This window comes from Gallus gallus, chromosome 1 (assembly GCF_016699485.2).
Source record: "Gallus gallus isolate bGalGal1 chromosome 1, bGalGal1.mat.broiler.GRCg7b, whole genome shotgun sequence".
Classification (NCBI taxonomy): domain Eukaryota; kingdom Metazoa; phylum Chordata; class Aves; order Galliformes; family Phasianidae; genus Gallus; species Gallus gallus.
Window position 1 is genome coordinate 97,899,383 of NC_052532.1, and position 27,861 is coordinate 97,927,243.

Genomic DNA, 27,861 nt, shown 5'->3' on the forward strand with positions numbered 1-27,861 from the left:
AGTACTGTTATCATTCCTGCTCAAGGGAACAGATATAAGGGCGCAGGTCATCTGACTTGGCCTCTTCCCGTCTCGCCGTGTTCCCTGTCAGATCGGCTTGCTTCTGCTGCTCCCGACTGCATGCAAGACTTCAGTATTAGCGTAAGACCTTTGGCTCTCGGACAATCTTTCTCTCAATTATTTTTGATTTATATTGTATTATAGTGTGTTATCTTACATTCCGATACTATATTTAGTAAATTAGTGTGTTTCTCCTCAGATCGTTGCCGCCGTTTTTAATTATTTTGGGGTCCCCTGTTTCCCTTCCTGGAGGCACGGATTTTGCGAAATCCCTCCGCCCCACTAGCCATGGAACCAGGCCGGACCAGCCCTTAAACCGTTGACAACTGGAGAGAACACTGTGGAGCATAGCATTGCTTGGTGACTCAACAGCTCAAGACAACTACCCAAGATATGCTAATCCAAGTAAGAACAGGGTTTGTTTTTTATTTTTCAAAGTTATTGCTTCATTTACTTTCTGGTCTCCCCTACATAGCAACATTCAGAATAGAGTCTAGAAACCTTGAAGCTGGAAGCCTTCTGTTACAATAGTTCCCAGATTTCTATCAACTTCCTTGTTCCTTTCCTATAGCAAAGATAAAGTGAAGTACAATCATTTTTTCAATTTTGAACAGGGTTGTTTACTGTAAGATGAAATAAAAAATGAATGGCAAGACAGACTGGCCAAATTTAGCTCTGCAAGAGGCAGATACAAATCTAATTGAAATCACTGGACTATCCATATTTTAAATCTGTGGAGCAGGAAATGTAATAAACTAACCACAGGAATCTTAATTTATTAGAGAGAGCTCACCACTTCCATGTGAAGGTTATATATAGAAATTCCGATTGTCCACAGTACATTTTTGCATACAGAAAACATTTTAACTATTTCAATATTTAAGGTTTAACTGCATGGAATAAACTCAGGTTTAGGGATTGTTTGGAAGTCTGGATCTTTCCAGGTATGAGTCATATTTTATGGATACAGCTGTGAGTACCAGACTAATATTTTTCCAGCTGAGTCTATTTTTAATGCATTTTTATCTTCAGCCTTGCACACAGGCAGTGACAAAGCTTTGTGTGTAAATGATATGATCCCTCAGCATTACTGTCTAAATAATTAAAGTACGGATGTAGTTTTAGTTGTGGAAGAGCTGTGAAAGATGTGATGTACATGCATTGTTTTATATTCTTTCTTGCCTCTGACTTCAAACTACAGTTTCAAACTAGTTCCCCAAATGATTTTACTGGTACAACAGACATTAGATTACAAAGGAGAAATAGCTCCAAAGGAAATATCACACACTATTTCTTGTATCTTCTAGCAACTGGACAATAATCTTCTCAACTTTCCTTTAAAGGCCATGTTAATTTAAATGAACCACTACTTTGTCTGCTACATTATAGATACTGAAGTAAAAGAAAAATGTATATTCTGAGAGATATTGCAAGAGTAGTTATTGAGGTAAGTAGCTATTGAGCTGTGTGACAACAAAAACAACTATTACTAGCACGACCATTTGGCAGGCATATAAGAAAAATAACAAAATCAGATTCTAACTCTTCCCAGTTCTCCCAAATTGCAAACATGGCTACATATGACTACTAGAGGTATAATGCAAGGGGCAAAGCTCCATGCATATTGCTATTGAACAATTAATTTATCTGTATCTCCTCAGGCTACCAGAATGCCTAGTGAGACTTTATGTATTTTCACTTATTATAGAAAAGTCAACCAGGACTTTGACCTCAAAGTGATATCCGTAGGTAATTTCCTGCCTTCAAGTCTTCTCTAGAGAATAAGGTTCAGCTATGTAAAAGTTAAATTATACATTTGGACAAAATCTATTTTCTTAAAAAAAAAAAAAAAAAAAAAAAAAGGAGAACAAAAAAAGTAGAAAATTGTCTTTTTCTTCCAGATAATCTAAAGGTGATGCTTTAAAACCAAAGTTCTTCCTCCTGAGTATCTCAGCTGAAAATACATTGTGTCAAATCACAAATGGCAGTTCTGAGCTGCTGGGGCCCTGACACATCTGTTACAGAGATCCCTCCACAAAGCCAAAAATCTCAATAGAATTTGCTTTTGAATCTAGCTCAGCACTGCAGGTTGCTGAGTTTATTTGGCTACCATGTTTGGGAAAGCACGACTATTCACTTCACAGTTCCTGCAGGGGAGGAAAAAGAAATAGTATTAGGGACTGAGATATATAGCACTTCCACACAGCTGACATCCTCAGCAGATCTATCTTTGAGGCTCAAACAGAAATGAAAGAGAATGAGTTTTACCAAAGTATTTAATACTTTTGGAAGGATGCTTTTCATATCATCTGACAGTCAAAATCTTCCAAAGCCATTTAACCAAGGTGGATGGAAAATTCCATAATTGGGCATCATATAACAAAATTTCATCCTCCTATCTGTGTTACAATATGAAAATACACCTAATATACCTAAATATCCTGATAACTAAAATTGAAGGTATAATATCTAATGCTCTCTAAAACTATGGCAGTTCCCTAGTTGTTTCCAGTTTACCATCAGATCTTTTTAAACTAATCCCATTCACCCATTTTCTACATGAGCTGGTCAGGAAACAGAAGAGATACTCCAAGAAATAAAATGTTTCCCAATTCTCTGGATACTTTTGCCTGCCTAGCAATATCCAATCTGCTTATTTAAATGTGCAAAATTAATAGGAAAAAAAACAAAGATGTGCAAACAAAACATACACCTGACTTTTTTTCATTTCTCATCAAATGTTGAAGAAATTAAGCATACTATGAAATCAGTCTATATTATTTATTAATTTATTAATTAATTGCTAAGCCTCTGTAAGTTTCCTTTCCATATATACGCTAAACGAAATTTCTGAGACTTGACTGTGATCTCATTAATTCTTACAAAAAAACTCATTGAAAAACTCATTGAAACAGATTACACTTGTGTAGATCCAAATTCAGACCTTCAAAAGTTACATCTTTCTATGTCTGCAGAGAAGTTGGGGTATAATTTTATTTAGAAAAGTTTAGTCATCCAGTCACATAATTTCTCTCACTATTAGTTCTCTGACTATAACAGCATTAAACAGCTTTTTATCACATAATTTTCTTTTATTGCCTTGATAAAAATACAGTCAAGATATACTCTTGCTGTCTGAACATATAGAGCATTAAAAGAAAAATAAAGGCCTCATAAACACAGCACAGTGAAGCAGAAGCTTAAGGTCACGACTAGAGAGTGACATTCATAAGGATACCTTAAAAAATGGTATTTTTACTGCTAAGCAATACATTGCACTCTTCTAAACTCATCACTTACGAGTTTTAAAATGTTACAAAGGAATTAAACTGAATTAGGTTAGATCAATATCCTCTTAATAGGAATTCTTTGTAGTTTTAAATTTCTAAGCTTTACATATTACAGTAGTTCATGTTAAATGTAGATTTGACATTTTGCCAGTGAATGTTTCATTAAATCACCAGTAGGAGAATCATGATTATCTCATATTACCTCAGTGCAGTGATATAATACGTCTGGTGCTTTTAAACTTAAGAGACAGACAAACTGGAGAAAAGTTTTTACCACACTAAAAATAAACTACAGATATTTATAGCTTCTTAAAAATGGAATTTCTCAAATACAAATTATTTGCTTCCACTTTTCCCTTTATTAATACATTATTAATACATTACATTATTAATACATTAATACATTGTTACTTTCCTCTTTTTTTTTTTTTTTCATTTATATTTTGGCCCAGCTTAGTCTTGCATTGCTTGTGTTGTGTTTGTGCTCCCAGTGAGGTGAAATTTGAAAGGCAGCATGGCGAGTTTTCCCAAAGCCACAAAGCCACAACTGGACTGTTAGTGAAAGCTCATTTCATAATCTGAATGCCCTCATCTATTGCATGCTTTTGCAACTAGAGTTACAGTTCAACATTCTGGAAAACACCTTGTATTTGAGCTCAAAAATTTTCAGGTATAGTAAAGTCCTTCTTTGCTGCTAACATTCTTGCTTTCTCCTGTTGCATTAACTCTGAGAACAGCCCCAGCAGTCAGGATGGCATCTGAGGACATGGAAGGCTAAACTGGGTATCTTTCCTCTGGTGCTAATATCCCATACAACCCTAGGCCAATCACTCTGTCTCTCTGTCTCAGCTTATTGAAGTATTATACATACTGACAACATGGAAGAATTGTTGTGAGGATAAACACAGCAAGAGCGCTTGAGACACAATAAATACAGATAAAGCTAGCTACAGCTTCTTTGAGCATGTTAGAAGAAGTTAAATAAGATAAATAGATTGTTGAATGACACACTGCATATCCCTTCTAAAAGTTAAGCAAATTGCTATACTCTTCCTCTAGCTTCTCTTAACAGAGATAACAAATCCATAATGTCTGCATACTTTTTTGGATGTAGTTGTAAAGTAATGTCTGAGTAATGATTATTACAAAATATACTTCATAAAAGAGTTCACATGAAAATAAACATTATATGAATCTGTAGATATTAAAAGAAAATGAAGTTTAAACTTTAAAATATCTGTTTCCATGGAGAGAAACAACAACAACAAAAAAAAAATTTTAGATTTATATACAATCAGTACCCTACATTCCATCAGAAATTCACAACATTCTAAAATGTAAATTTTAAAATCATGAATACTTGAGATGTAGAAATATTATTACAACACAATTTCTTTTACAATGATTTTTGATAAACCATTTTTAATCACAAATGGTAATCTATTTGCAAACAGAAAAGACTAGAACGAACATAAATTGATAGTGAACTATGTAATCAACCGCTTCAGAGTAGGTCCATAGAGCTACAATAAACATGGACTATCCATTCTACGGGAAATTCAGTCAGTCCAGGTTTGCTTTCATTTCAGTCTCTGGGGATACTATAGGCTATTTCCTGACAGAAAGAATACCCATGCCATCATTAAACTCCACTTGGCCAACCAAGAACTGGGTGAAACCTGACTTTCTGCTATATGAGAATTAATTGTGGTGATACTCTAAATGGAAATATTTCCACTGTTTCCAAACATCTAACATCACTTCAAAGTACCATATTCACTTAGCAATAATGGAAGTTGGAGAATACATCAGCCAGTAAAAACAAAAAGACAAGGCTGACAGGTCCAGTAACTCAAACACAAGTTTTATTTTCAAGAAGCTTTATTCTCGCCCTTTCACTGTCAAGTATTTTTAGACTAGTAACAGAAGCTCTAAGATACTAGTGTGCTAGAAACTTTAAAAATATGTTCCATAAACATAAATAATAGTAGAATGTTATTTCTAATATTTCTCTCAGATTTTTATACTTTTGACCTGAGAATGACCAAAAAAAAAAAAAAAAAAAAAAAAGAGTAAAAAATTCAAAAAGTAACAGCAAGGTTTTCATGTTTCTTATGTGCAGTTAATTTATACACAAGTACGTTTCATATATTTTTAATGAGAAAAAATAGAGAGGAAGACTGAAATGCTTGTCGATGTGAAATTGTTAAGAAATGTGTTTCCAAGCTTATTAATACACTTAAGCTCAATCACTCTTCCAAAGAGTAAGATTTGTACAGGTGTCTAAATAGGATTAACTAATAAGCCAGCCAAGTTTATTATTCACCCTTGCTATCCAAAAAGCCATGAGTTTGTTAGCAATGTAGCTACAAAAAATACTGACACAACACAAAAGCAGACATCCTCAAGAGACTGTTATCCAAATAATCTTACACTGGAAAAAGACTGTGCAATAATGTAGCTTGAAGGGGTAACATCAATTTTCTAACAAGTAATTAAGATTTGCATTATTAATGCCATGGATATTCTTGCAAATTATGTCTAAATATACACTGATTGAAAAATAAAAACAAAAAACAAAAACCAACCAACCAACCAAAAAAAAAAAAAAAAACAACACCAAAAACATCATTTAAATGACTATTCTGCCATTTCTAAGTCTTCCTAATGTAACTACATATAAGAGCAATACTGACATCTCAGACAGTAGAATTTAATCATTAATGCTTATACACTGATCAGATTTCTGAATGCAACTTTAGACTGCTATGTAGAACTGTGGAGCTAAATTTCCACTTTATGCTCAAACCAATATCTCTTCCCAGTAAAGTGAAATCTAGTCCATTAAAAACTAAAGTATGATGAAATCACTTCTGGAACATACTCAACTAGATCGTGTTATTTAGATAAGCAAGCTACGAATGGTATGTGTCATTCTTAGTTAAGGCTGAATGCAGGCAAGTAGAGCTTACCCACCTTTGATTCACACAGTCTAGCATTTATACATTTGACCTAGTTAAGCTAAACACCAAATTGCTGAGGTCAGAAACAACCTTTTAAATCTACCAGCGCACCACCTTTTTAGTGGTATTGAAAGGGGCTGAAATGTAAGGAACTCTAAACATTTTTGGTGAAAGATAAACTTATGTGTTCTTGGAAATTGTAGGTTTTTTTCCCAACAGGTTTACTGTATCTCATTAAATTTTCAAAGAATGTGCATGTACACACATGCAGGAAACAGCGTACTGTCTGCTGGAAAGTTAAAAGAACACAGCCTAAGTGAGTACAATTTCCAAAGCATTTCTTATGCTCCACTCCCCAGAAGTGAATAAGAAAAAAAGCAAGCAAAGAAGGACAAGGTAATTATTTTAGCATAGCAAGGGATTTCAAAATTTATGTAACTTTTTGTATTTGATTGATAGAAAAAAACCCTGTGAGAGCCTACTTATAGATGTAAATTTCTGCTTTATGTCTGTTTAATGGTCAAGCCCTGTTTAGTTTGTTACCAAGCTTATCAGAAGATTTACAACGCAATTCCCATGGCCACCTATATACATTATATCTTTGCCTAGCGAGACATCCATGGGTAATTTGTTTCTTTGGTAATCAAATGGAATATAATAGTCCACTTTAGCCATTTTTTAGACTTAAGAGCAAAGTAAGTGAAATAGTTGTCCAGTAAGTCACAATACTTAGCCTTTGTGTGCACAATTGGAGGCTAGAGCAGATGAGTGAGACAGGTTCATACTCTCTTCTCAGCAGGTTCAGAGCCACATCCCCAGCTCTGTAAGATACTGCTCTAACTCCCAGGCCAAGGTCAACACTGAAAATCACTGCACACCCTCTGTAAAACTTTGCCACAACTCAGAATAGTATCCAGGATATCCTGGGCCATAAGGAGAGACAGATTATGAGTATTCTGCAGTGGCCAGGCCTACTGACCAGCCTTTTCCTTCAGAGAGGCAAGTTCTTCTCTTCACAGGAAGGGCACAAAGCAAGCAGGTGACATTTCCAAGCAACACTTACATGTGCTATGAAATATTTTCTATAAACAAAGTTTCACAAAACTCAAGTCTTAAATCCTTATGAGCCAAAGAGCATTTTGAAGCAGAAGATGTGCTCCTCTAGCCTTCAAATCCATGCAAAATTGAAGTAGATTCTGCATGCGCTTTCTTATTCTCCTGATAGTCTAAGAACATCTATTTTAATACAAATACATAGTAACAGAGATGAAAGGAAAAAAGAGATTAATGACCAGACTTCTCTCTGAAAGAATGCTCTAATATTTCTATTTGTACATGTCTTCACAGCCTTCAAAACAGAAGGTACTTAAAAAATAATTTATTATGTTGGTAAACAACTACAATACAAAGAAAAACAAAGTGATATTGGCTTCTATTTTATCTACAGTAATATAAAATGAAGTTTCAAAAGCAGCTACATTGGGTGCATGGCACAGATAGTAAGAAACATCACAGTAAAGAAAGCCTTAATAAATGAATATGTATTGCCTGTGATACAATCTCCCTTCAGTTATATTAATATCCACTTCTAAGCATAACATTTTTTCCCATTTTATCACTGTTAGAAGAAAATGTCATTGAAAAGCTACACCATTGGATATGTGCTCAGTTAATCATTGTGTTAGCTGGCTGAATGTAACTTGGAAAAATACTCTGGAAATACCATGCCTGAAAAATTCAAGCCTTTGCTTCCCACCATTACAGAAATCTTTATTCCAAAGTTAATATGTATGTGAATATTTTTTGTCACAACACCTATATCAGATCTCACTGCTGTTGCTATCTACAGAAGACATCAACATGCCAACATTGCTAATCAGAAGTCTAAAACAACTGTGACTGCTAATCTAGAAATTCTAGCTTCAGCAACTGCTATTACCCCGAAATAGTAAAAAATAAATTCATTGTGGCCACAGAAATACTTATTCTCCATAGATATACTTAATCTCCACAGTAATAGTAATATTCAAGTTGAATTAATTGACTGTTCAATTTTCTTTTATATAAATATAAATATAAATATAAATATAAATATAAATATAAATATAAATATAAATATAAATATAAATATAAATATAAATATATAAATATATATATTTAAAGGACTTCTGGGTTTAATGGTTAAAAATAAAAATTGGGCATTAGAAAGAGTTAAATAACATTGCTGAAAACATCACATGTAATGGAGTATGTAAAATATTGCATTGCACACAGGTTGCTCTGAAAGTAATGCCTCTTATTTATTTCCACAGAAACTACAGAAGATACAGTCCCAGACTAAAAAATAAATAAATAAATGAAACAAGTTACTGAGTACCACTATGCAATGCTCCTCTGTATTACCCACCAGCATCAGATACTATTGCTTTTGCAGGTTTTGCCTGTTTCTTCATCAGAAAGCAAAGTCTGAAAGTGAACCTAGCACAGATGCAGGTCTGAAGAAATACCTTAATCTTAGATACAACGATCTCTGTGAAATAAATTATCATGGCACAATAAATAAAGGAGGTATTTGTCACCTGTATGCCACTGAAGGTCATATCTCAGCCTCCCAGCAGCCTTCCAAACTTCAGTAAATCATACCAGAGTGAGAAATACAAAAAGAGATTGCTCTTTAGCATCTCTCCTGGTGTCTCCCTCCTTCCAAGCAGACACAAAAGCCTACGGATCCTGCAGAGGTGTACTTTCAGGCTGTACGAGCATCATCAAGCACTTCAAATGCTGCTACACAGAGGGGAAACAAAAGAAAACCTCTCTCCACAAGCATGAATTGAAAATGTAAGATGGTATCCAGGTGGCAAAACTTAGGCATCTAGAGCTAATTGGAAACGTTGCCTAACATAGACACCATGTGTCTGTATCTTCAGTCAGGGAGCAGCACCACTCCTACAATGGGAAACCATTATGCACCTAGCAGGGCACTACATGCCTTAGTTCAGTCCGACGTCCATTTATGACAGAACATGCTTTGCAATAGCACTCTCTCCAACCTTCCAGCTCTGATCCCACAGGAAACTTTGCAAATCCACAATTCTTCTGCACACTGAGATTTACAGATTCAAGAGAGACGGTGGTACTTCGCAATTTTTGCCACAACTCACTCCCAACAAATCTCAGAATACCTCAGGGAAAACAATTATCCATCTTTGCACTGTGAAGGTCTACAAGCTTTGCACATATACTGCAGCAAACATCCTTACCTGTTCTGCATATTCCAAACCTTTTTTCTTCTAAGATTTTCAAAGTGATTTGCATCATGAATTAGGAATGAATGTTCGTAATTTTTCAGAAGCCTATTTCTATCACAAAAGTGATGAAAGATATCCAAGCCAGAAATCAAGTGGTCTTTTTTTTATTATTATTCTTTTATTTTTTAACATTTGTATGATTAAACTCAATTTCTTTATTTCAGGCAAGAAATACAAACTTATGCTTCCTACCTTAGAGTTACAAATAAATATTGGTCTACCAAATTGGCTGCATGTATTTTTAATTCCAATGTCTGCACACCTTTGACAACTTTATTATGATTGGGTGAAACTAATGCATTTAGAATTTTCTTCTTCATCAATTATATATCATACACTTCATATCTGCTTGCCTTTTCAGTCCTTTCAGTCTAGAAGTATGTTCTGCCAACCTGAATCCTCCTGAGAATTTGCCCGTATGCTTTTCCTGGACTCCCTGTAAACCACTAAGCAGACAGCATTTATCTGAGCAGAAATAAAGCAATATGAATAGATCAGGTAGTCTTCTGGAAAACAAAACAAGTATCTGGTAAATTGGTGAGTTTTTTTGTTTTGTTTTGTTATTTTTTGTTATTTTACTGCACTGTTTTTTGGATTGTTTGATTTTAACTCTGTATTATCTTTACTGTATTACAGATTTAACAATCTTTATCAGGAGAATTCAAACCACTTTTGACTTGGAATACAGTCTCCTTGAATGCAGCTGAATGTAAGCACACACACTACACTGAATGTAAGCACAAGCACGTGTTTGGATTTGCCAGGCCTTCTATGATTAATAACAACACAGAATCATAGAATTGTTTGAGTTGGAAAGGACTCTTAAAGGCCATCTAGTCCACCTCCTCTGCAATGGACAGGGACATCCACAGCTCCATCAGGTTGTTCAGAGCCCCGTCCAGCCTGACCTGACTTTGGCTGTCTCCAAGAACAGGGCATCCACCACCTCTCTGGACAATCTGTTTCAGTGCCTCACTACCCTTACTGTAAAAACTTCCTTATGTCCAATCAAAATCTCACATTCGCTAGTAAAAGTGTGCACATTAAGTGCAGCCTGAGGGCCAAGTATTTTCATTTATGGCATACACTCTCTTTTATTTTAGTAACAGGGCCGTAAATTCAGAAACTTACTTTCCTGGTGATCTCTCTCCTGAAACATGCTTTCGGTAAACATAGCTAATTCAGGTTATAACTCAATTAATCCTCTTAAATTCCCATCCTTCGTTTCTTCTAGCAAATACGCAGATGCCACAGTGAACATACAGGTAAACAACCTAAATAATATTCACTCAGCAAATGCCTGGACTCAGGAAAACACAAAAGTAAAAGCGAACTACAAAACCAAGTTTGTAGTATCAGAGCTTAGTGTGAAACCCAATTAGGGAGTATACAAAAGAATGCATAGTTAAGAATTTTGTATTTTAAATGATAGCATATATTTTCAGTGGTTTGGGATGTTCAAAATCACAAAAGCAATATTTTACCAGTATTTTCATATCATATCTCCAGAGAATTGAGGTCTTCCTTGATTATGATAAACCACAGAGCATAAGGAACTGTGAACCACAGAAAAAAAGTAGCCTTTTGATTGTGAATAATGTTCTGTGTCAAAAACTGAAGGAATGAACGGTGCCAAGCTACTAAATTGAATATCAGAAAGTTAAGCACTGATTCACAAAACATCAGCAATACATAATTATTCTGTTGAAAATTAAATGAGAATGACTGAGATGAAAAGTCCTTGAAGGAAATTGGTCCTCAAAAACTCTGTTTTTAACACCTCTCAGAGTAGGCACTGGAGTCTAATTTCACTGTAAATGTAAATCTAAAACGTTTATGATTTCAGTGCTTTTTAAGATCATGGTAACATTCTTTTGTTGTTGTTGTTTGCTTTTAACAAGGATTAATTATGAGGGTGGAAAACGCTACCACTGGTAGAAAACCACAAAGATTTGCTGCAGGACTTGGCAATTTGCAGATCAATGCAGACTATTTTTCTTTCCTGGGAGGAAAGCATTTTTCCAACAGTAGGATCACAAGAGCCTGGAACTTGCCAATCGCCACAAGATTAGTGAAGAAACATTTGTCCAGTGAACACCTGTTGCTTTCTGTGGTTCAGTAAAAGCACTGGAAGAGCACCTCAATATGTGCATCAGCCAGTTCTGTGGTGCAAGAAAACAGCTTCATCTCCATAACCCATCTCTGCTCAGGTCTACGAAAATAATTTAGTTACTAAAAATGACAGACCTTAAAACTGTGAGACATTATTATGTGCTCTGGATGCACACGTAAGCTGTAAGTCTCAAAGGAATTATTTGTGGTGACTAATCTTAGTTGAATCCATACTTGCAGGGGTTACAGGAGCCCAGTTCTGAACTACTTACTATAGATTTGAAATTAAAATGGGTCCAGAATGGATACAGCCAAGTCTCATGTTGCTTTAGCAAATCATTTATTGTTGAATCATCAAAATTATTTAGATTTTTGGCTGTTAGGGGAACAGAGACCCGTGAAACTTTGACTTTTATTACCCTGTGCTTCCTTATTAAAATGGTACTTAAGCTACATTTGTATCAGTGTATTCTGAACATCAGCAGAAGCTGATCTGCAGATCAATATCAATCATGCTAAGGCCCTCATGATTACATAAAGGGGTTTTTGTTTGTTTATTTCTTTGTTGCTTTTTTTTAATACCCATAGTAGCTCCAATCAAGTCTTGTCAATTAGATGATCACCAATGGTTGAAGAAGAATATCACCTGTGCTCTTGCAATACATTTTTGACTAATTTCATCCAAAATGAATCCATTTTGTGTGTATTTACATTATTGACTCCTGTAGTGTAAAGAGGGAGGGCCATGGGTTCTATTTTTTTTGCATGGTGCTCCGGTGATGGGTCACAGTGCCTCAGCCAGAGATGAAGTGTGTACCGATGGCCAAGCTTAGGTGCATAGTGTGCATGAGCGGAGCATGAAGTCCAGGAAGGAAAAACTAGCAAGAAGGACCTTGTGTTGTTCTCTGCAACAGCACCTCACTAGAAAGAAAATCCTTCAAAGTGTTCCAGGGCTCTGCTTTGTGTCATCAAGGACAGACACAATGCCAACTACCATTGATATTCCTATAAAATGGCATATAGTGACCATCAGAAGACTCTCCTCCATAACATACACACAGTTCCAAGTAAAATACTAACACGTTGTCATCCTAAGATTTTGTCCTGCTGTGGAAATACACATAAACTTAAGACATATTTGCCTTTATTCAGGCCTCAAAATGAAAAGCTGCTGAAGCAAGACACTTCAGTACAACGAATCCTCATGTTAATATACGACATTATTGCTATTACTCACTGCTAGACTTACTGCTCTTGAAGTTTCTTCAAGCAAATGATGAAAGCAATGTCCTGAGAGGTTGGTGATGTCATGAACAGCCCCAGAAGTCAGGAGAGGGTTTTTTTTTTTAATGAATTTGTAAGGTGAAACCCAGGTTGGTTCAACATGGAACAATAAATACAGCTTTGATCTCAAGGATGAACAGTCATTATTATGTGCATAAGGTATGTATAAAGTATATGAAAATTACAGACGTTGAGCCTTCAAATACATGATAAGGAAATTTCTCCCAAACAAAAACCTGTATGTGAAAACTCAACTATCTAAAGATAAGCAGTTTTATTTACATTTTTAGTCATCCAAATAAAAATGAGCTGATTTTCAGGCTGAAAAATCAGTTTCAACCACAGTGAGCAGCTGCTGCAATTGCTGAGATGCTCAGAAATATACTCATATATGCCTGAAAAAGAATTTAAGGGCCTGAATTTTCTCAAAAAGGAGAAAGGTTCAACTAAAACTTGAAGGGAAATAAAATTAAATAAGCAAAGATTATACCAAAAGTATTCACATCTCACCTTGAAGGCTTGTTTGCTGATCAAGGCTGCTCCAAACAGACACATTTGTTGAGCACAGGTATTTTGAGGTCTCACCCTATGAACTGTTCTGTGATGATGCTTTACTTACATGGAACAACTAAATAATTGATAGGAGACTCTCAGCAGGTCAGGAAGTTTATAAAATTAAAATCTGTAGTAGATTTTTCTGCTGGGAACAGTAGGTTGAAATGAGGCAAAAGACAGAATGTTATGGCCTAAAAACTAAAAAGAAAGCAAGTTGCATTTTGAAGTCATACGATTCTGCACTATACTGATAAGCCTTCAAAAATTCACAAGAATCAAATACAGGCAGGAGTTATACAACTCCCCATAGGCTAATACTGTACTACTGGAGATACACACAAATATTATTTATTCTTCTGTAGTGGAAAATGCCAAAATAAACAAGTTAAATATTAAAGCAAAATTTTACCATTTTTTCAAAATACTGAGGCATTAAAAATATATCTGAAATTACAATATAGTTTCATCTGGATGTCAGGGGGAAGTTCTTTACAGGCAGTGGTGAGGTGCTGGAACAGCCTGCCCAGAGAGGTTGTGGATGCCCCATCTCTGGAGGTGTTCAAGGCAAGGTTGGATGGGGCCCTGGGCAACCTGGTCTAGTACCAGATCTGGTGGTTGACGGCCCTGCCTGAAGTAGTGGGGTTGGAACTTGATGATTCTTGGGGTCCCTTCCAACCCCAGCCATTCTGTAATTCTATGATCTACGTACTCCATCTTCTGCAGCAGATTTAAATATAGTTTCTATGTTTCATATTTTGTTGGAAGACCGTTGTGAATTATGTGTGCCTAATGTGTAGTCTTACATCTAACATTTCATCCATTTGAATTTAGAATTAAATAACTACTTCCTGTTTGGAATTTTCACAAGATTGCACTCAAAAGCCATCTGATAGTCCATTAATTTTTAATATGCAAGTCATTTACAAAAGTAACACCAAGAGATGAAAGAGAAGGGTATACATCATAAGCAACACTACAAACCATACTCTCTAAACCACTTTGCAATCCTGTGTCATGCAATGGTGTCTGTGTGGCTCTCATAATCAGCCTATTCCTAAGTATAGGGTCTCAACTAAAATTAAAACAATATGCACGTTTCTGTGAAAATGAGAGAAAATCTTTCAACAAGGCAATATATATATATATTTATAGTTGAGACTCTGAATTCATTTAAATAAGAAGTAACATAGATATATAAAGTTGTCCACATGGGAAACTTAGTTTATACACATATATATAAACTGCATGTTTCTTTTGTCTTCTGTGAATTCTCTTGGTTCCTCTCTCATTTGTTGAGTGCCATTTGTGCCAGTCTTACTGTTCCAAATCTGCCATTTTTTCTAGCTATAACATAAATAAAGTAAGATGTACTCAGACAAAGCAGTTTGCTGCTAATCAGTTGGTAGATTCTAAGCCTTATGCAGCCAACAATTATCTGTGGAGTATCAGTACATTTTGACATCTTCAGAAATGTGTGCACATGTATAACCTCCCACAAAGATGATACACTAGTAAATTACACACATGCCAAGTTTCCTCATTTAAGGTTTCATATACATTTGTTCTAGTGGGGTTTTTTTAATAGCAATAAACAGAGATCCTCACCCAAATCCCACTAAAATCAATTGTAGCGCTTTTTTTTTTTTTTTTTTTTTTTTTTTTGGCCAAATTGTCCCTGGATATGGTCTGGTGTAGCAAATTTTTGTGTAAAAATAAAATTAATTAAAAGAACTCCAAATATTCTAGGGAACCCATATGTTGATACGAGGGAGGATTATGAGAAAAATAACTTGTTTTGTAATTCCTTCCATCCATTATCTCTCTTAGACAGCACCAAATTTTTCAGGATAACGTTCAATAGTCTTTTGATACGTTTGGTGTTTTACATTCTCTATATATGCGTTAAACTTCAGATCTGAAAGTGATGCTCATCTGAAATAAAAGCACAGTTGTCACAGTATCAGTACTCACAGTAAAAGGCAAAAAATTCTGCAAACAAGGAAACTTGAGTACTTAAAATCTCTCATGTGGCTGTTTGATTAATAACATGAAGTTAACTGAGAAACTCTGAACAAATCTTCTTGCATACAATACTCATCCATTTTAAATAGAGTTTGCACAAAAAAAAAAAAAAAAAAAAAAAAAAGCATAGCAATGTGCCTGGAAGATTTTATCTTTGACAGTAAAGCTTTTGAGTAGTGATAAACATTTGCTTGCTGTTTTGCAAGAAATGAAGAAATAACAACTCAGTATTCACAACTGTGGGTTTACTTCCTGTCCAAATTACATTAGAAATAGCTGCGTCTCTTCCTTAAGTTATACATTTTGATTGTTTCATCCCATGTTTGCTAAAATGAACAAGTAAATTGTTCTTCAAGGCTCAGAAAGACTTTCCATATTAATTCCTAATTTGAAAATTTGTAAACACATTTTAACACTCCAAATATCTCTATAATATTTTTTATTCAAGGGAGGATTCCCTTATCTTCAGTGCTACCCCAACAAAGATTCAAGATACTACATTAAAACTGTTTTGAAGGCAGAATAGGTATAGCTGAATTTAAATTTAAATTAAATTAAATAACTGCAAAAACAATAGATACATATTCCCTTCTTCATCTTCTTCTTCTTCTCTCTCTCTTTTTTTTTTTTTTGGCAAGAAGTACATTATATATAATCACAAAAATATGAACACATTTTATCTTGGGTTCATATCAACTTTATCAATTGCATTCCCTCGTCCTTTTTCAGCTTTGCCTATTTTTGGGATTTATAAATTTATAGAGATAACCAATCAACTTCTTACTGTTGGTCACATTGTAGAAGGTAGATTGAGACATTGCAAAGAATAAAAAACAAATATATCCATTGCCTTTAAATGTGATAGAATTTGGAATTATTTATGTTCCAAAGATAATATATTTCCATGCTATCTCCTTAATCAGTCATTTCCTAACAGTCATCTCCTTAATCAGAATGAACACATCTCCCTCTAAAAAATGTTCTTTCATGCTGCTGAGTATCCATGAGGTCCACAATACAAAATAATAAACACAATTCAAGTCTGGAAATGAAAACTCCCTGCTCCCCATGTTAAGTTTAGTCCATGACTAGGTAAATACACAGCTACAAACTACCCTGTCAAGATACCTGCCCACCGTAGCAACAAACCATTGTGAATAAATATGATCCAGTAACACCCAAATATTTAGGCTTCTTATGAGCCATTCTGAACCAGCAATGGCAGATTTCAAATTAACTAAGTCTGTGGAAAAGTAAGCAGGTCAAAAAGCTCCCTTAGCATTAGTTTTTAGCATTAAATACTTGTTATGGCTTCATCTGCCAATGTCTTGAAATAATACCTCTACTACATGTCAGCAACTTCATCAGAAAGAAAAATAAATGGAGCTTACAAAGTGGGAAATGAACAATGATGAACAAGCCTGTCAGACTATAACTACAACACACCCATCATACCCATCATGCTAAAAGCACAATAACAAGCACATTTTATTAGGTAAGAGAGAAAGAGAAGCAAAATTATATATATTTTTTCCACTATTCAAGCCCATGAGCTTCCTCATCATGATTTATAAGTCATTTTCTTTTCTTTTTTAAAATAATTCTTATTTTGCATGTTCACACATTATCCTGTGCTTTTGCTTAGTCAGCTTTACAAACTTACTTCTAAACTTTGGAGACGATATAGAAAGTCAGTAGCTGCATGTTTTGATTTTTTTCCCTTCCTGATAACTGAGGAGCAACATTTGACCATTTCCAAAGACAAAATAACAAATTACATTTTTAAACTATAAATTTACTTCAAAATGACAGACAGTATAGGAAACTACAAAAGCAAATTCCAGAAAGGATAAGAGTTTGGGAGGTATAAAAGTGTCTTTTATCCATCTAAAGTCAGAACTGATGACTGCAGGAGTTGTTAAGCACTGGAATAGACTCCCCAGGGAGGTGGCTGAGTCACCACCCCTGGACGTGTTTAAAAACTGTTTGAATGTGGTGCTCAGGGACATGACTTAGTGGAGGAAATTTCATTCAAAAAAATGAAGATTTCAAAAACTATAGCTCACTTTTGTAATTTGCTATTATTTACATTGTTTTTATAAAAATATTTTAAAATCAAGCTCTGATGATCAGCAGGCATTAAAAAAACTAACATTACTACTAGAAGGCATTATTAGACTCTCATAAACAAGGCACATGAAGTAAATCTATACATAAACATCTGACATGACTAGTGAATATGGGCAGACAGAAATTCTTTTGGACAAATGGAAATGAGGAGAACTTTTATCTCTTGTTAGGAATAATGATAGCAGTCTACACGTCTCAGTAAAATCACTTATTAGTGTTAATTGGCTGTATCTCATTTTATTCTGCAGACAAATATTTGTGTGCAAGGAGGAGATGAAGAAGACAATGAATACTACTCACAATTTCCTTATTTTTTTAGAGAAAACAAAGGAAGAAAAATTTTCTGAGACTTGATCTTGTCTATAATCAACGTGTGCCTATATGTGAAATCAGCGTGAATTTTCACTTCATAAGAACTTCATAAGAAGTGACTTAGACGATTCCATTATTTTCATATCATGCCCTTAAAATAACACCTTTTTGTTTCATTGCATTTTCTCTCTCTTCATCTAACAGCAGCTGTGTACGGCCAAATAATGCCTGACACAGTTGAAAAGCTGGGGGTGGATTGTTGAGGTTTTTTTTGAACATCTAAATTCTTGTTTTTCTGACAAGCCTGCTAATCCCAAGCGCTGTTTTTAGATACCAAAATTATATGTTAAAGAACAGATTTAGGATTTCCTTTCAAACTCCTGTAAAGAGAAGATTGCATACCAAAAGAGAAAGAAAGGAATAAAAAAAAAAATGTTCATACCACTTAGTGGCACTTTGTACAGTATAGGAATTTCAAATATAAGAGTAACAGAAAGGCCCTCTGGTAATAATGCTGCCTGCTGTTTAGGCCAAACAGTGTGCAGGCACTGTACTCATGTTGTTTTTCAGGCATGTGCATAGCTTTGTTAATACATATATAATTTATTAATGAAGTTTATTCTGTTCTAGTGGCTTTTGCTCCAGTCTAAGCATCCGTTAAAAGCTAAAGTTGCCATTTGGTATCAAGATAAAGTAGAACCTTTCTGACAAATGTGAGAGCTTAAGAAGTTTCCCAGATGACAGAATAAGCAGTTCTCCCAAGAAGGGGAGAGTAAAGGCAGGAATGCTACAGGCGTAATGACTCTCAAACCAGAATCCCTCTACATACTGCTCAGAGAGAGGGAAATAGGCGCTTAAATTTTGGCCAGATGACGATAAGACTTTGACCAAAAGGGTCAGCAGTACACCTTTACTTTGAACCATCTCCTCTCTCCCCCAGTGCTTGGAAACGAACTTGTTGGGTGTTTTCCTTACAGGTTGTCCCTGCTCACCTTCTCCAGACAGCAACAACTAGTTCAGAGCAGCATGAGGATGTACAACACATCCCCTCATGCTGCTTTGTGTTGCTTTCCTTTCTGTCATCTGCACCACAAGGAAAGTCACTAACAGCAATAGCAAGAGGCAGAAGAAGAGTATTCATCTGGTAAGTGGAAACGTCAACTGGACCAAGTAAAGTTCACTGATTTGGGGATCAGATGATATTTCACCTTAGCAAAGGAAAGCCTACAGTACCAACATCTCCTTAAAGTATTTCACAGATTAGAGAGGAAGTCTTCATTATCAATTCTGGAATTGTTTTCAAGCAAAAGTTTTAGATGACAGTGGATTATAAAGCATAAGCAGATGTAATGAAGAACTACAAGATACTATTCTCATTTATCTAGTTTCTGTTACCAAATATTTATAGCAGCAGCATCATAAGGAAAATAAAGGGGAACATTTACATCTAAAATAAAAGGTCTTGAGAGTAACATACACTATCAGTTCTTATTTTATAGTTTCTAAGAACTGTAAAGTGGATCCTGCCTCAAGACATGAAGGGATAAACTGACAGCTACAAAATCCTGCAGAGACAAAGCTTGAAAAGAAAGATGTATTCTCTGTCTTCCACCTTGTCAGAAAGTCACTATTTTACTCTTTACTTCCTATAGTTCAACATCCAAACCTGAGCATTCTCATCCTTAGTCCCTGATTATGTTAGGCAGATTTCAAATGACTGAAATATCTGCCAGTACTAATGAGTACATTAAAGATTTTAGTAACTGTGGTAGAGATTTATTTCACCTAGCTTTAGATTATAGTCATCAGAAGAAAGTAAGCATTTCTTGGGCACAACTCACCCATCTATTTTGTTCCATGCTCACTGCTTCCCACTGACTCAGCATATATGTAGGCAACTCTGCTGTAGATAATAACAGCAAAAAAAACATAGCTTGTAAACCACAGATATAAAGTTAGGTGTTTAAAGATATATTTTGATAGTTAATTGCATTGCTTAATTTTCTAAACTGCCCAAACCTGTCAAATCTTTCTCACTGCAGCAATTGCAAAGATGACTTTAGTCTGATTTGGCTAACAGTTTTTGCTGTTGCATATTGATTATCTCAAATAATCGTACTTTAAAATCATATATTTTTTTATTCTGATGTCAGTTTCATTTGGTATCCACTCCAGTACAACCTAATTGAATCTCAAAAGCCAACTCTGGTGTTTCACATGCTCAACACTAATATTTATGTATAGAGTGTCATCTTAAGAACTCGTTCAGTTATTTCTGCAAAAATATACCGTTGCTATTAGAATGAAGAGGATGAATTTCAATATGTAACAGGTTAAATTCATTTTTTTAGGAACAACTTTAGCATTTTGCTCTATTTAAGAAGAAAAAAGGAATATATGAGAATTAAGAAAAAAAAGAAGGTGCCTTTTATTAACATTTCTAGATTACATTCAGCAGTTATAATCTTCTGAATGAATACGAATTCAAAAACATTCATTTGCTTGCACCTAAGACACTTGGAACTACACAATGTGGAAAAAAAGCAGGTACAAAATCCCTTGCCAATGGAAATAACCAATACATTTGGTCATAAACTAGGATTTTCTTAGTGAATTAACACGGTGCACTGTAAGATTACTAAACTTGGCAGAAAAAAATCTTAAGTCCTTTGAAATCTTTGAGGCTACACAATAGCTCAAAGATGAACTCAGTCAAGTATTAGATACATTTAATAATATTTTGAAAATCATTTAGAGTGATATTAAAATTAAAATAATTGTATACAAAACACTGTACACACATGGTTTAGAAGTTATGACAGATGAAATAAATTGCAGAAACACAGGAGATAATAGTAGCTCATACTAGAAAGTATAATGTTTGGCAAATTTTGAAGCTAGCAAAACTGTCTATATGGAGATGCATCTCACAATGCCTTCTGGAAATAGCTTTGTTTGGATCTTGAAGATTTTTTTTTTTTTTTGGAGATGCACATGCAGAAGTTCTACTCAAAGTTATTGTTGTATGCATATCCCTTTATTGAATTTAGGGTATCAATTTAACCCTTGAACTTTAAAGTTCTTACCTTTGGAGTTGCTCTTACAGACAAGTCATAAAAAAAACCTAGCTACTTGCAACTTACAGTAAGTTACAAAGCTTCCTGCAAACCACATGCCTTTATACCTAAAAAATGAGGCCTGCTGAGCAGAACGAACTGATCAATCAGGTACAACATAAACAGAGGTTCTTGTGCTGCAAAATATAGAAATATGGAAAAGTGGTAAACTTCCTAGTTGCTTTTGGAACCCCTTGTGAAAGCACTCCCTGCTAACATGCATATTTTTCAAAATCTACATGTAAGTAGATCTACATGATATCTACATGATAGATGTCAATTTCTCCCAGGCAAAATAGCTTTTTTTAAGTGAAGTTTTTATTTTGAGGAATGCAGAGTGGTTAAGAACCATCATAATTCTATGATTCCATGAACCAATATAGTGAAACGTAGGAGTAAGCACAAAAAATCTGAAATTCACAAATAGCTACGCAAGTAAAAAGACAGAAGTCCATTCTTTTTCACACTTCCTAAAGAGTAGGTGCTTATTGTTAGCTAGACTGCTGTAGATTTATTTTTATTTGAAATATTGTTCATTATCAGTTTATCAAAAATGCAAATCATTCTATGGAAAAATTAATGTGTATATTTACATCAATCAATTTAAAAACTCAATTTGTGGAGTCAATAATTGCTCTCTATGTCCCTAGAAGATGCAATTATTTTTATAAATTATAGTTAAAGATAAAAAAAATAAAGATTTATAAAAAAAAGTAGGATGTTGATCTTCTAAAAAAAGTGTATTTTGAAAAGATTTAAACAGTGTGCAGTTGAATTTTTCAAGATGCTGTGGACAGGAAATATCTGCCTTGTTCTTTAACTTATTATTTCTTAAAGGAGCAAATCTTATTTTACATAAGCTGCAAAATTAATAATGGAACCAGACATTTAAAACAAGTCATAATCATAATTAATCATGCTGCAGTAGATGAATTAAATTATTTCTGTATACATGAAAGATTCTAAGTAGGCAACAGCTTGCTTTATTACTTCATATTATCCAAAACAAATTGTTTTCCATATTTTATGGACTTCTTCATATAACTGAAAGAATACTAAATACTACCTCAACATCTTATATTGAATTGACCAAAATTTCATTTTCCTTCTTTGTCAAATGCACGGCTTATCATTCTCCTTGGGATTTTATTCCACAAGACAGACACCCTTGCATTCAAAAACATATGTCCAATATCTAACTATGAAAATAATTAATCCATCCTTTTGGGGAAACAGAACTCTAGTTGTTGAGAAACGGGATAATAGAAGGTGCTCAAGCACAGATCCTGGGCTAATGCTAAAGCAAAATGCAGAATGAAAGACCCAGGAAGATTTCACAGAATCACAGAATGGCTTATGCTGGAGAAGATCCTAATGTGTGCAAGAGCACACTGCTCACATCCACCTTTTCATCCACTAGGTCCTTCTCACCCAGGTCCACACCCATCCACACCCAGGTCCCCCTCAGTTCTCAGTAAGGTCCTTGGAAAGTTTTTTTGCTTTTGCTTTCACTTTGCATTTTGGAAGTAGGAATGGTACAGACTTCTTTATTATTGGTTACAAGTAGTTGACACAGGTCATAAAGGCTGTAATGATGTTTATATTTTGACCTTTCACTGGAGGAACCTCCATCTCCAATTAAGTGTGTTTCTGGGATACATTACTTAAAATTGACTTCAATGTGAAGAGGGAAAAACAAAGAAACAAGAAAATTACCTCTTTCTGTATAACTTCTGCATTCTTAGAGAAGGAAGAGAAGTACTGCGTTTATTCACACCCCCATACTGAAAGGGGGACAGAACTGTAAGCAGCAATATCTGCACTATTTACCCACTCTTATAAGCAAAGGAAGATTGTGTCCCATGTGTACAGTCATCCACTCTAATTCTAACCTCTTCCTAGAGCTTCAAGTAAGGTAGCACTTATACACAATACCACTGAGATTTTGCAATTTTGTCATCTAATGGTCTCACCTTAGAAACATATACTTGAAAAGGGTTTGTAACAGAGAGAACTGTAACCTTTTCTTACTCTATTTTTTTTTTTCCAATTAATACTTTCCTCTTATTCACAGCAAGCTCCATATTATTTTTAGCACCACAGTTTTTCATGAACATCTTGTACTTCTAGCACTACAGTTTTCAAAACCGAAGCTAAAACCAATAAATACAGCTTTTGGTTCATCCTTTTTGATTCTAGCCTTCTAATCGTGCAGCAGCAAGATAGAGCACAGCAAGCAACATCCATTTACAAAACCAGAGAATAACTGCATTGATTGACTAGTAAAAAACCCTGCTAGTATGGACTAAGTCAATCCCCCATAGGAAAAACTTATGAAGAGAGATCCAGAAATATCATAAATTTACAACCTAGTTTGAAATGATGGAATTTATAATAGACTTCCACTTATTTAGTGAAATAACTTTTTAAGAAAAATGCTTAAATTGATTGCTTTTCCATTACTCAAACATCAACTGTGAAAACAAATTCACCCTTTTTAAACTACAATACTATGTAGGCTGAAAATAATCAGGCAGATTACAGTTTGTATTAAGCTAATAGTATGAGCATGTAGCTTGGATTTCTGTACTTACTTAGACCAATAAGTATTGTATTAAATGATGTATGAATCTGAAAAGCTTCCTATTGACTACTTCTTTATTTAACAAAGCAAGATTATATATGGAGCAGTCTGGAAAAATCTTGTTATTTACAGGATGAAAATCCTCTTGGGTTTGCTCCAGATCTGGATAATGTCCTTGGACTGTTGTGTACATGGTGGAACCAAGAAAGGTATATAATACATGCATAAGCTATTTCATAAAAAGTGTGTTATCCCATAAGAAAACAATGTAAAACATGCCTTGCCATTTTGAAAAAATATATGTACTCAAAACAGTATTTTTTCAGACTGATTAAATAAAGATTGGCTTCTTGGTCTGAAATCTCATGCTTAAGTTGACATAACTCCTCTAGTTCAGTGATGCATAGGTAGCACAGCAAAATTTGTAGTCAGGCTCCCACCTTTTTAGAAAACTGAAAGGAGCGCAAAGCAAAGGGGTGCAGCCCCTTCTCCTTATGAAACCTTCCCATTTGTTCTGCTACGTGTACTTCTGATATGTTTGCAAAGGGAAAGACTGGAAACATCATAGGGAAATGGAATCCCAGTCCCTCCCTGCTGAACTCTTCAGTTCATCCCTTAGACCAAGAGCTTCCTCCTGTCCCCCAGGGAAACAGCTCTCTGCCAGTGCAACATTAGGCCAGCTGCAAATATGATGCTCAATGTCACTGAAAAATATAGCAGGATCCAGGCAAACCCAGTGTCTCTGTAGTGTCCTAATGACTATCCATGACCAAAACCACTACTGTACTTGGAATCAAGGAATAGAAATGCTTAACTTGAACATAAGTCACAGTCAGTTAGGTGATTTCATTTGCAATAGACTTCCCTAATGCTATCTTTTACACATATTGAGAATGCTGCTCTAAGATATCCCTTCCTAGCTGACATGTTAGCTTCCAGATGGTTTTCTGTATTTTGTTTCAATTTTGATTCAAGGAAGTAAAAGGAAGCTGATGGATTGAATTTTTTTTTTTTTAATGTAGATTTTTATTATTGTTTAACTCATGGCATTATTTTATGTATACTTAGCATTCTTATATTATTCAAACTTCAGCTTAAAATAAGCATCAATATTTGAATCACTAAGCACTGTCTATAAGTAACCTGAGAAAAGTTTTCATATGAGGCTGTTAGGATCAAGTTCTTTAATATAAAAAATTGATATATAAGAAATACAACATATGCTTTGCAGAAACTGCAACATGGGTAAGTAATTTGGATCAATGTGCTTTAGCACGAGAACTTAGGTAACTTGGACCAATTCCAAATGGGTACATTGAATATATTGAATTTTTTACTCACATATTAATTTGGGGAGTAGCTGCACTTTTGAAAGCAAAGAAGTGATGCTAATCTTCACTAGAAATTATCCAAATATATATGGATCCAGATATGTATGGATCTAGTAGTACAAGTATGTAAAGATATTTAACAATTTGATTAACAAAATCTGTAAACACAGACTGAAGTGCCTGGCATTTCATAAAATAATAACATGAAATTTATAAGCAGCGGTAAACATTTACAAAAAAAAAAAAAAAAAAAAGAAAGAAAAATTACTCTGAACTGGCCCAGAGTGGTACTATAACATTTAATTTCTGCCTATGATAACAAATGAAAAAAGCTGGCTTTCAGGCAGGAAATCTTCTGCTTAAGTGAACACAGAAGTTTTGTATTTTAGTGTAAGGCCACCTACTTTATAATAAAACTACAGTCCTTTTCCTTTTTCATTAGAAATGCATTCAGTTTGTCCTACAGCTTGAATTTCCAATAATTATGTTTCCTGACTTGCTGTAAGAGGTAACTGCTGTGTAGAAATGTTCTCTTACAGAGCAAAATATATTAAGACCTGCTATCTCTACAGGAGCCACACCAAAATAAGTGTTTCTGGACTCTTGCCATTTTGATTTTATGCCAAAAATAGTTCTAAATGTAAACTAACAAAAAAGCAAAAGGTTGTTTGTTAGGACATGTAGGCCAATGAAGGATTAAAAATGGAAGACCAGTTGGTCTAGCTCGTATAGCTAGCAGACATTCAACTGAATTCACTTACACATTAGTGATCTCCTAGTTCAGAGTATTTTGAATTAAATTATGTTTGGCCAAATTGCAAGGATATGACTGACACTCTCCGTCATTAGAAAGAAGACCATAGTACACTGCAGTCGCAAAGTCCTTGAGTCTCCCTCCTCTCCCACTGGAGAATTTTCTGTCCTCAGAAACAGTTTGGCATTTGGTAGAATGTTACTGATTTCAACCATTCAAGATGTTTGTCATCTAATCCACTGGCTAAGCTGGCAACACCTGTGAGATCCAGCTTGATGTTTCTCAGGTGAAGAGGGAAGAGCCGAAGTGAAGAAAGATGGTGCCTACAAGCCTCTGCACAGTCTGTAACACAATCTGGTGTTTCTTTTGTGGCCAAAACACAGTAAGAAATTTATGACTCCAAAACAAATGGAGTAGTGCATAAAATAACATATCTTTCCCTCTCCATTAAAGTATGTCTTAAGCATTTCATCTAGTTAATAATTCTGTCCTCCTATGTGCATATTATTGTATAGATCATAAGCTTCAAATTTTTAATTTTTCATTTTGACTAAGATAGAATAGCCTATTTATAAAAGATAGACTGGTTACAATTCTCAGTCCATTCCTTTTCCTTTAATTCTTTTGCTAGGCTATGAATTGTATATTTCTTACTCTTTTTTAATTATGTGAATAATGATTTCAATCATGTACGTTGTCACTGAAAACCTTTTGAGGATCTCACGTCTTTTATTTATATTATTCAATGAATGTATCTTTTCAGAAATAAAGAACTATGCAGTTATTTAAGCAGCAAAAATTTATGGCCCACTTTATTTACTTGATAATCAAATACTTTCTGACTATCCAAATAACTTTTTTTATTATTGCTATTGTTTGGTATCAGTCCCTAGCACAGTTGATATCCTAGCCAGAGATTTTCAAAATGCTGCCTAAGGGATTTAAATGAGGATTATTTTTCTAAGACTTCATTTTCCTCTTTGAATAAGCACCCTGAGTGTCTACTCCAACTATTTTCTATTCCACATTAACAGATTAGATTTCAAATTCCCCTTAGGTATGGGACAAAAAGATACTGCATCTTAATTTACAATGTCAGAATTTGGAAATTGTGGAAGTTAGACAGAAGTATTGCAATTGCTATCTCAGTAGTGAAGCCTGCAAAGTACTTCAGATCAGGGAGATTTTCACATGCTTATGTTTATTGAGAAAAGCACACAAACCTATGCTTAATGTTAAGCACATACTCACAGTTAAGCAGAAATTTAAATAAATAAGGATGGTGTCTTGATTGGTTGCCTAACCACAGAAGGATGTGAGTGCAAAGTGGGATTTCTTAGGTGAACTTGATCATTCCTCAGATCAGTGAGGATTATTCATGTATATACTTTTGAAAATTGTATTCGTTTGCCACTTTGGGCACTTAAGTAACTTAAGGGAAATGGACACTTTCCCGTAATTTCAGTCATTGAGAATACTCAGAATTAAAAGGTGTTCCTTGGCTGATATAATTCTTTCAAACACTCTGCTAATGGGTTTGGTTGTGAATATGGTCCTTGTCCAGAGAAGAACTCAACAGGCTGCAGCTCAGTTACCTGAGGAAAGCAATTTTCTGACCCATTTTTACTTGCACATTTTAAACAGCCATTAGAAATTTCATTTTATTTCTTTAAATAGCTTTAATGTAGCAGATTCTTTTCTACTGATCTTGAATAACTCAGGCACTGCCCAGTGCATCAAATACACATCACAAGGTTTTTAGAAAGAAATTGTATTTATGATGGGTAAACGTGAAGCTCAAGGAGAGGAGCCCATATGCTGCTGAGGAGTTCCTGAACATACCAAAAATGCCTACATTTCCTCAAGAATAGGAAAACAAAAAACAAAAACAAACAAACAAACAAAAAACAGTTTTTTGACCAAGATTTCTGATTAAAAAAAAAAAAAAAGTGTCTTCAAGAAGTTGCCATTTTTTGTGGTTTCTCAGCTATCTTTCTTTCAGGAACTGAGAGGAAATCTCTCCATTAAACATCTCAGGTT

The 27,861-nt window shown here is 34.7% G+C and overlaps 1 long non-coding RNA gene across 5 annotated transcripts; it reads left to right on the plus strand.

Annotated features, from left to right (window-relative positions):
* The first annotated feature begins 259 nt into the window (after positions 1-259).
* On the plus strand, positions 260-27,633 carry LOC107055141. 5 transcript variants are annotated; one of them, XR_005842615.1, is made up of 5 exons: positions 260-465; positions 9,983-10,158; positions 10,258-10,330; positions 19,014-19,180; positions 23,869-27,633. It is a non-coding gene; the product is annotated as an uncharacterized LOC107055141 (long non-coding RNA). The 5 variants fall into 5 exon arrangements; XR_005842614.1 differs by having other exon boundaries at positions 266-465; positions 10,258-10,354; XR_005842612.1 differs by lacking the exon at positions 23,869-27,633 and adding an exon at positions 23,352-23,790 and having other exon boundaries at positions 266-465; positions 10,258-10,354.
* The last annotated feature ends 228 nt before the right edge of the window (positions 27,634-27,861 follow it).